Consider the following 8,126-nt stretch of genomic DNA (forward strand, 5'->3'; position numbering starts at 1 on the left):
AACTACCTCCAATTTATAAAAAAATGCTATTTTTTTTTTAAAAAGGTGCCATTCTTTTTCTCAATCGTACGCTCACCGGTGCGCGTACCAGGCGCTCCCTCGGCGCAAATTAAAAAAAAAATTTTTGGGGGGCCCCGTTCGGCTTTTTTATGACCCCCACATCAAACCTAGGGGGTCAGGGGGGGTGTACCCTGCCCCCTTTTGCCCATTTCCCCCTTTGATTTTTACCACCTCAATCCTACCGAGGTACAAGATGGCGGCCGCTGCGGACTGTTTCGAATGTTTACAGACACCCGAGAGCCAATCAACTTTCCGTACGCAAGTCGCGTGGCGCGCTTTGAGCGCTCCCCTGCGCGCGTACCGGGGCGCGGCTCTAGATATATATATTTTTTTGAACGTAAATTACTCAAAATCCACTGGAGCACATATCTTGAGACATAGCAAAGGCACATCGGGCTACCAGTCCCTACAATTTTGCCAAATTTGGTGGAAATACATTCAGCCGTTCGGGCTAAAAGTGAAATCGACCGCCCTATGAAAATTAACATGGGGAAAACGCGTTTTGGGACCCCCCTTTTATCTCGGCCCCCGCTTGACGAATCCCCCCCAAACTTTCAGGGAAGGACCGGAGCTTGACGGGGCCATTTTGAGGAAATTTTCAAGCAGATTCGTCAACCTGTGCCAAAGTTATTCCAAATAGAATTTTGAGATTTAACATTGAAAAAAATCCTAACTATAACTACCTACTGGCGACCGCCAGTAGGTAATATATATATAAATACATATATATATATATATATATATATATATATATATATATATATATATATATATATTCACTGAAAAAAACATAGGTTATAGACCATATATAGTTAGGGATTAGCATTTACAAAACCTTGAAAATTCACTGAAAAAACCATTGGTTATAGACCATATATAGTTAGGGATTAGCATTTACAAAACCTTAATTTACTCGCACAAAACCATAGAAATTCGCATATATAGTTAGTTGCAATAACTATATCGCGCACCCGCAATCCACTGCTGATGATGTCACATATTACATCATTCATGACATGGTCAGTGACATCACTGATGACATCTCAAATGACATCACTGATGACATCACTGATGACATCTCAAATGACATCACTGATGAAATCACTGATGACATCTCAAATGATATCACTGATGACATCACTGATGACATCTCATTTGACATTACTGATCACATCACTGATGATATCATTCATGTGATAATACGATGAACCTCTTCAGACTCTAATATAACCTTAGATACAATCAGTGTAAACAGACACTCACAAACTGTCACTCATCCGTGGAGTTACTCACACACCTAGTCAGTCATGCAAAGAATCAATCACACCTCCATTTCCTCAACTATACAGTTATACACAGCTTACTTATTGAAACATATTCTAACACTTATTTACTCTCTTATACAATCACTGATACACGTTTTCAATGATCCATGCAGCCACTCACACATTCACTGGCTCTTATACACAGTAATTTATATATGTCAACTCTCACATGTACTGTGTTTTACATATGTACTTACTTTGAAATTTAGCACTGAGATATCCATTCACTCACCAATACACTCATGCACACAGTCAACCACCCATACAGCTGTTTCCACATGCACTTTTGAACCCATACATCTAGTGAATCAACTGCTCACACATCTATGCACAGTCACACACCTACCAGCCACCACCACACACACACTCACTCTCCCATACAAATACTTGAGCAACCAATCAATAACCCATATAGTTACTCATATAGCTACTGATGAACACATGTAGCAGTTTACAGAACAATAGATATAATGATGCACACATTAAGACAGTTTAGTCACTAACTCATGCACTTAATGAGACACATTCAATCACTCTCTCATACAGTCAGCCATGCACCTACTAAATCCTTCATCCAGACACTTATACATCCACTCATTCTTCAATATGTAAGACATATTTTAACTTTACAGAAACATACAGTCACTGGGTGTTGTCATCAGTGATGTCATCAGTGATGTCATTTGAGATGTCATCAGTGATGTCATCAGTGATGTCACTGACCATGTCATGAATGCTGTAATATGTGACATCATCAGCAGTGGATTGCGGGTGCGCGATATATAGTAATTGCAACTAACTATATATGCGAATTTCCAAGGTTTTGTAAATGCTAATCCCTAACTATATATGGTCTATAACCAATGGTTTTTTCAGTGAATTTTCAAGTTTTGTAAATGCTAATCCCTAACTATATATGGTCTGTAACCTATGGTTTTTTCAGTGAATTTCATTGGTTTTTTAAAAGCTAATATCTATAGCTGTAAAATATATTCTTATTCTAATTCACAAATATATTTTATATATTTTTGTATTATATTTTTTTAATTCAATTTATATTATAGTTTAAATTATTTTTTCTTGTTTCGCTGCCGGTCCGCGAACCGGTAAACGTTCCGTTAGTGCAAGTACCGCATTAGAATGCGACATTGTGACGCGTCGCGTAATCGCAACGTATCACGTTACTGCGTAATGCTCCTTATGATGTGCCGCGTTAGCGCACCCGGAAGCGTTCTGGAACGCGAACCAAGGCGCGAAACGCAGAGCCCCGGAAACGATCCGAGGCGCGGAGCGCGTAACGTAAGCATAACAGGTCATGTGACTAGTTAATAAAACTTTTCATTGGTTCATTTTACTTTTAGTTTCCTAATGATGGAACGCTTGATCATATGACGTAAAATAAACACTTTTCATTGGTTTAGAACATTTTTTTTCCCAAATGATGAAAGTCCCACCTTTTTTCCTGACTCCGACTTTCATTTTTATGAGAGAAAGACCTGTTTTTGCTTGCTTAGTCACATTTGTAGTAGCTGCAGCTGGTGGATCCCCACCACCTCCACCACCACCAAAGAAGAGAGGACCAACTGGCCAGGTCATCTTCCAACAAGAGGAGGAAGAAGAGGAAGACGAGGAACAGGAGCAAGGGACAAGGGGGTTTTTGAAAGAAATGCCAAGGACGTCCCATGTTAAAGTCAATTTTATTTGGCAATTTTTTTCTTTTCCTCAACATGAAAAGAAAGTAAATGCCAGGTACGTTACCTGCCTCATCTGCCACAAAAAACTCTCCAGAGGGACCGAAAAAAAATATAGTTATGGTAATCATACCATGCATCGACACATGGAGAGGTGGCTCCCGATTAATTATAGTGCTGCACAAATTAGAGATTTGGTGGATAACCCCCGACCGGCCAATACATCCACCAATGAACTAGCAATAACTGAATCAGAGGCAAGGGAAATGGTACCAAATCTCCAAAATAACTTTGGGCAGATATAATTGACATGTATAGAATGTGGCAAATTAATTTCATGTGGAGAGAGGAGTATTACTCTAATAAATAGAGAATATGAACATCATCAATGTCCAAAACGTCCAAGAAAGTAATTTTTTTTTTGTTGCTCCTGTTGAGCCCTTTGAAGTGAATCATTTTTGTTTCCCCTTCCTCCAAAAAAACACAAAAAAATATAAAACAACAAAAATAATAAAATAAAAGTTATTTTCAGAACTACCTTCCTTTTTAAAAAAAATTGCTAGAATGTTTAGCACTCTAGCATCCTCTATTTCTTTTGGTTCGCTTTCCGGTTAGCGTTCCGGTACGCGAACCGGGAGCGAACTAAAAAATTTTATTTTTTTAAAAAGACGAGTAAATAAACAGAGAGTAATGTGAAAAGAAAGACAAATAGAGGGAGTAACTCACAGTTACTGTTGAAAGAGGGACTGATAAAAGGAGTGAAAAGAGTAGTATAAATAAGTAATAGAAAAAGAAATGAAGGAAGTAGCAAAGGCAGGAAACTAAGGGTTAAAGAAATGAAGCAGTGGAACTAATAAAAGTTAAATCTGATAGACATGTAACGTAAAGAGTACTAAACACTTACCTTATAATTGTCATTAACGTAGTAAATTATCATTTTTATACTTTTAATCTGTGTAAGAAAGAACAAAAAAATTTAAATTAATACAAGGTAGTAAAAAAAGAGTGAGCATGAGACAAAATGAATACATATTATAAATCCCAATTCAAAGTAGAAAATTAATTAAACATATTTAATGGTTTATTTTTGCTGTTATCAGAAAATATCAAATTTCACTGAAAACAGTGAGTTGAAGGTATTCATCATATAACAGCGGGGAAAAAAAACACAATCAAAATGATTGTGTTTAAAAAACCCAAATAATATAACTAAGCAGAAATAAGAACTCCTCCAAAGTAACTTACTTTCTATGACGTCAAAGGATGTGCTATGAACAGCTTATACTCTGTTGTGCTGTTACTCTTTTCTGCCCGCCACTTTCTGAAAGATAAACTCCATTGTTTTAAGAAAACTGAGACATACAAAGCAATTTAAAACAGCACACTAAATTACAGCAACACCTAGAATCATTATAGTCCAATTACCTACCCTAAATTCTCACTTCAGTAATCAAGTCAAAAGGCAACATTGCTTCGTACTCAATTAGTAATGTTTGCTGAAAGAATAGCCTTTTTTATATTTCAAATAAGCTGTGTAATATCCAGATGTTGTCAAACGACCATCATGTCATATAATAGCTGCAGTTGCAAATGTTCTTCCTGAAATCGATGACTGTGTAGCCCAAAAATTTTTAATTAGACTTAACAACTTTTTTTCATCCAGTTTATGTAGTTCAAATTGTAAAATGACATTTCACCCATAAGTTTCCATAAAAAATATGGACAGCATTGCAGACTTACATTTCCTCTACTCCTTATTTTGATCTGATGCTTGACTTAGCTTATAAAAACAAACAGTTTTTGCTCTGTACTACAATTATCCACAAGGCCATATAGAGTAGGAGCCATTAGAACCTCTGGAAATTCCTCTGAACAAATCCCAAGATTCCTTTCCTAAAATTTTGGTTGTAAGAACAGCAGGTAAGAATTTTTAAGGTGGAAGGGCAATCTTTTTTTGAAAGATAAAACAGAATCATTGCAGAATGACCAGCCGTTTCCAGATTTTAAATAAGCTGTGTAATGTCCTGAAGAAGTTGAAGGACCGTCATGATATATAATTGCTGTAGTTACAAAAGTCCTTCCTGATATTGACAACTGCGAAGCCACAAAATTATTAATTAAAGTTGTCAATTTAGTTCCATCAGGCCTACATCGTTGGAACATTAAAATGACATACTGGCCAAAACTTCGTAAAATTAACGTGGACAGCATTGCAGACTTACATTGGCTACACTCCATGTTTTGATCGGCTGCCTTTACTAGCTTATTGAAGGATACTGATTTACTGTCAGGCATAGTTAAATATATAAATCTTTCTGAGTCTACACTAGTAGTACTTGATAGCCTACAGTTCTCGCAATCATGCTGCCATAGATAAGAAACACCAAACAGATAATCTACATCTACACCTTCATCTTGCAATACATCAAGCATATACATTAAAAACTCCTGAAAATCCTGCTGAATATTTTCAGAGAATTCTGTTTGACCTGAACATTCGTCTAACAGATAACGAATTTCAGACACACCTTCTACTTTTGTTCTATCAGTGCTACATTTCTCTAACACAGAATTCAACAAACATCATAAACTTTGTTCCGAATTGATCACAATCTGTTCTTTTAAAGTCTCTAGTGAAAAGACAACATTAACAACTACATTAGCATAGCAGTTGACACCAGAACTATTTTCAAATTTAAAACCAACAACATTTTCAACAGAATTAATTTTATTCCTCCTTAAAATTTTTGGTTCATCGACTACTGGTCTTTTTGCTTCAACCTCCCTACTATTACTGATATTTCTTCGTTTCCGGCCTACCACACGTTTCTCAAACAAAGGATATTGAGGCAAATGTGGTGCATACTCTCTTCTTAGCCTATTGTATTCCTTAACACAATCTAGATCCGCACAAATGTTTGTGACATCACAGTCAATCAAGTACAAACCCGATAAAGTTCTGACTCGTGACAATGCTACATAAGCCATACCCTCTTTGAACACAGAACTGCCAATATTCACTAAAGCAGTGTCTATACTTAAACCTTGCGATTTATGAATTGTCACCGTATATGCCAAGCAAACAGGAAACTGCTTACGGCGAACATATAGGTCTTTTACAAGCAAAAACCTAGCTGTGCAACGACCAATTAGCTGTACTTCCTCAATGCCATCAAATTTAATTTTTAAAAATTCAATTCCATCTCTACTTCTGTATTTCTCAAAATCAACAACATTACCCATTGATCCATTTACCAGACCTCTTTCAACATGTAAATTCCTTCTCAAAATGATACGGCAATTTAAGCACACATTCAGAGTCTTTTCAAAACCCGCAGTTTTAGATATAGTCTTCTCTAATGAATCCAATTTAGATTTCAAATTCTCAGACAAAATAATTGTTGCTCCCATATGCTCTATTCTGTCAATAGCTTCCAGTTTCACAATCTCTTGTTTTTCTAAATTCAACATTTTGTTGTTGAAGATGGAACATTCTGCAAGAGTTGGCATTAAACATATTCCAGATTTTTTCTCAGTAATTTTCTGAAAAATATCCTCTGGCAGAACGTCTTCTTCTGGATACAAATTTGACAGTAATCGTGCATGTAAAGCTTCTTTCCCACGCTCAGCCACTTTCCCGATTCTAACATCTTGTAGAATATTCTTGTAATCTTCGTCCTTCGCCTGACGCATATTTTCACGCAGCTCAGCATAATTGAAGTTTAACCATATGTTAACGTTGCCAATGCTCCCTAGGCACTTCTTGGTATCTTCATGTGTAAGCAGTTTAAACACTGGTTGTCCTTTCACTGGTGTCAGCTGCAGAAGATCACCAAAAACAATGATGTGTTTGCCACCGAATAACACATCATACTCTGTTTTAAGAACTTCCTGCATTCTCAAATGCACAAAGGCAAGCATGACATTGGAAACCATGCTTACTTCGTCAATGATATGAAGTTTCATCTTCTTCAGGACTCTAGATACTTCACAACAAGCATCCCCAGATAACTTGTGGTATTGTAATTTGTTATCATGCTCCACTGGCAGCATCAGTAGCCGATACAAAGTAATACCTTTAATGTTATGAGCTGCCAGTCCAGTTGGAGCGGTCACAACACAAGACAGCGATGATTCAGTCCTTTTCTGAAGATAACATGAAATTGCTTTAATGAGGAAACTTTTTCCAGTTCCTGCTTCTCCACTCACGTATAGTCGGACAGGCTTCAACAACGTGCATGAGCACTTTTTCTTCTCATGACTTAATCCATGCTCAATTTGGTTGGTAACTTCGTCATATATTTTCCTCTGCTCAACGTTGAGTTGTCTTTCCAAATCTTCTAAGTTAACCACATCCTCCTGAGCATGTGCCATGGCTCTTTCCACTTCAATCATGGCAGTGGCAGCTTCATTTTCGATAACTGGTCCTCCTAGTGTATCCTGACTCAATGAAACAGAACTCTGACTGTTCTGAGAACTGTCTATAGCAATCTCAGCTGCAATTGTTGCTTCCTGCTCGATTTCTGCAGTCAACATTTCTAGATATTTTGGAAAAAACAGGACATTCTATGGACTCCTTGGCCGCATTGAAAGAGTCTTCGTAACAGAGGAAATCCCCAAGCAGTTCCTCTTCTGCACGCCAAGGCTTGAAAAGTTGCAAAAGAGCTAAATAGAAAAACTCTTTTCTTTCTGGAGATTCGCAATCCAATTTTCGATGATTAACCAATTGACATTTTCTTTGCTTGACCAGACATCCCTCACCTCCAATTACAGTATACACTCCTTTATCAATATCTTCTTTGATGTTCCTCTTGAAAACGTAATTTTGTAGAACCTCATACAGACAAACATTCGCCAGGTGACTGCTTCTATTTGGATAATATGTATCCAACATGTTGGTCTTCAAAATATCTGTACTGTTTGGCTCCTTCTCCGCCAAATACTCAATTTCCCGTACAGGTTTCAGAACTCGATTACGCGTTGCAGCAAGACCAAGACTCGCCCAAATGATACTCCTAGATTTGGCATAGAGACTTGCTGAAGATAACCG

The sequence above is a fragment of the Lissotriton vulgaris genome, chromosome 6 (assembly GCF_964263255.1).
Source record: "Lissotriton vulgaris chromosome 6, aLisVul1.2, whole genome shotgun sequence".
Classification (NCBI taxonomy): domain Eukaryota; kingdom Metazoa; phylum Chordata; class Amphibia; order Caudata; family Salamandridae; genus Lissotriton; species Lissotriton vulgaris.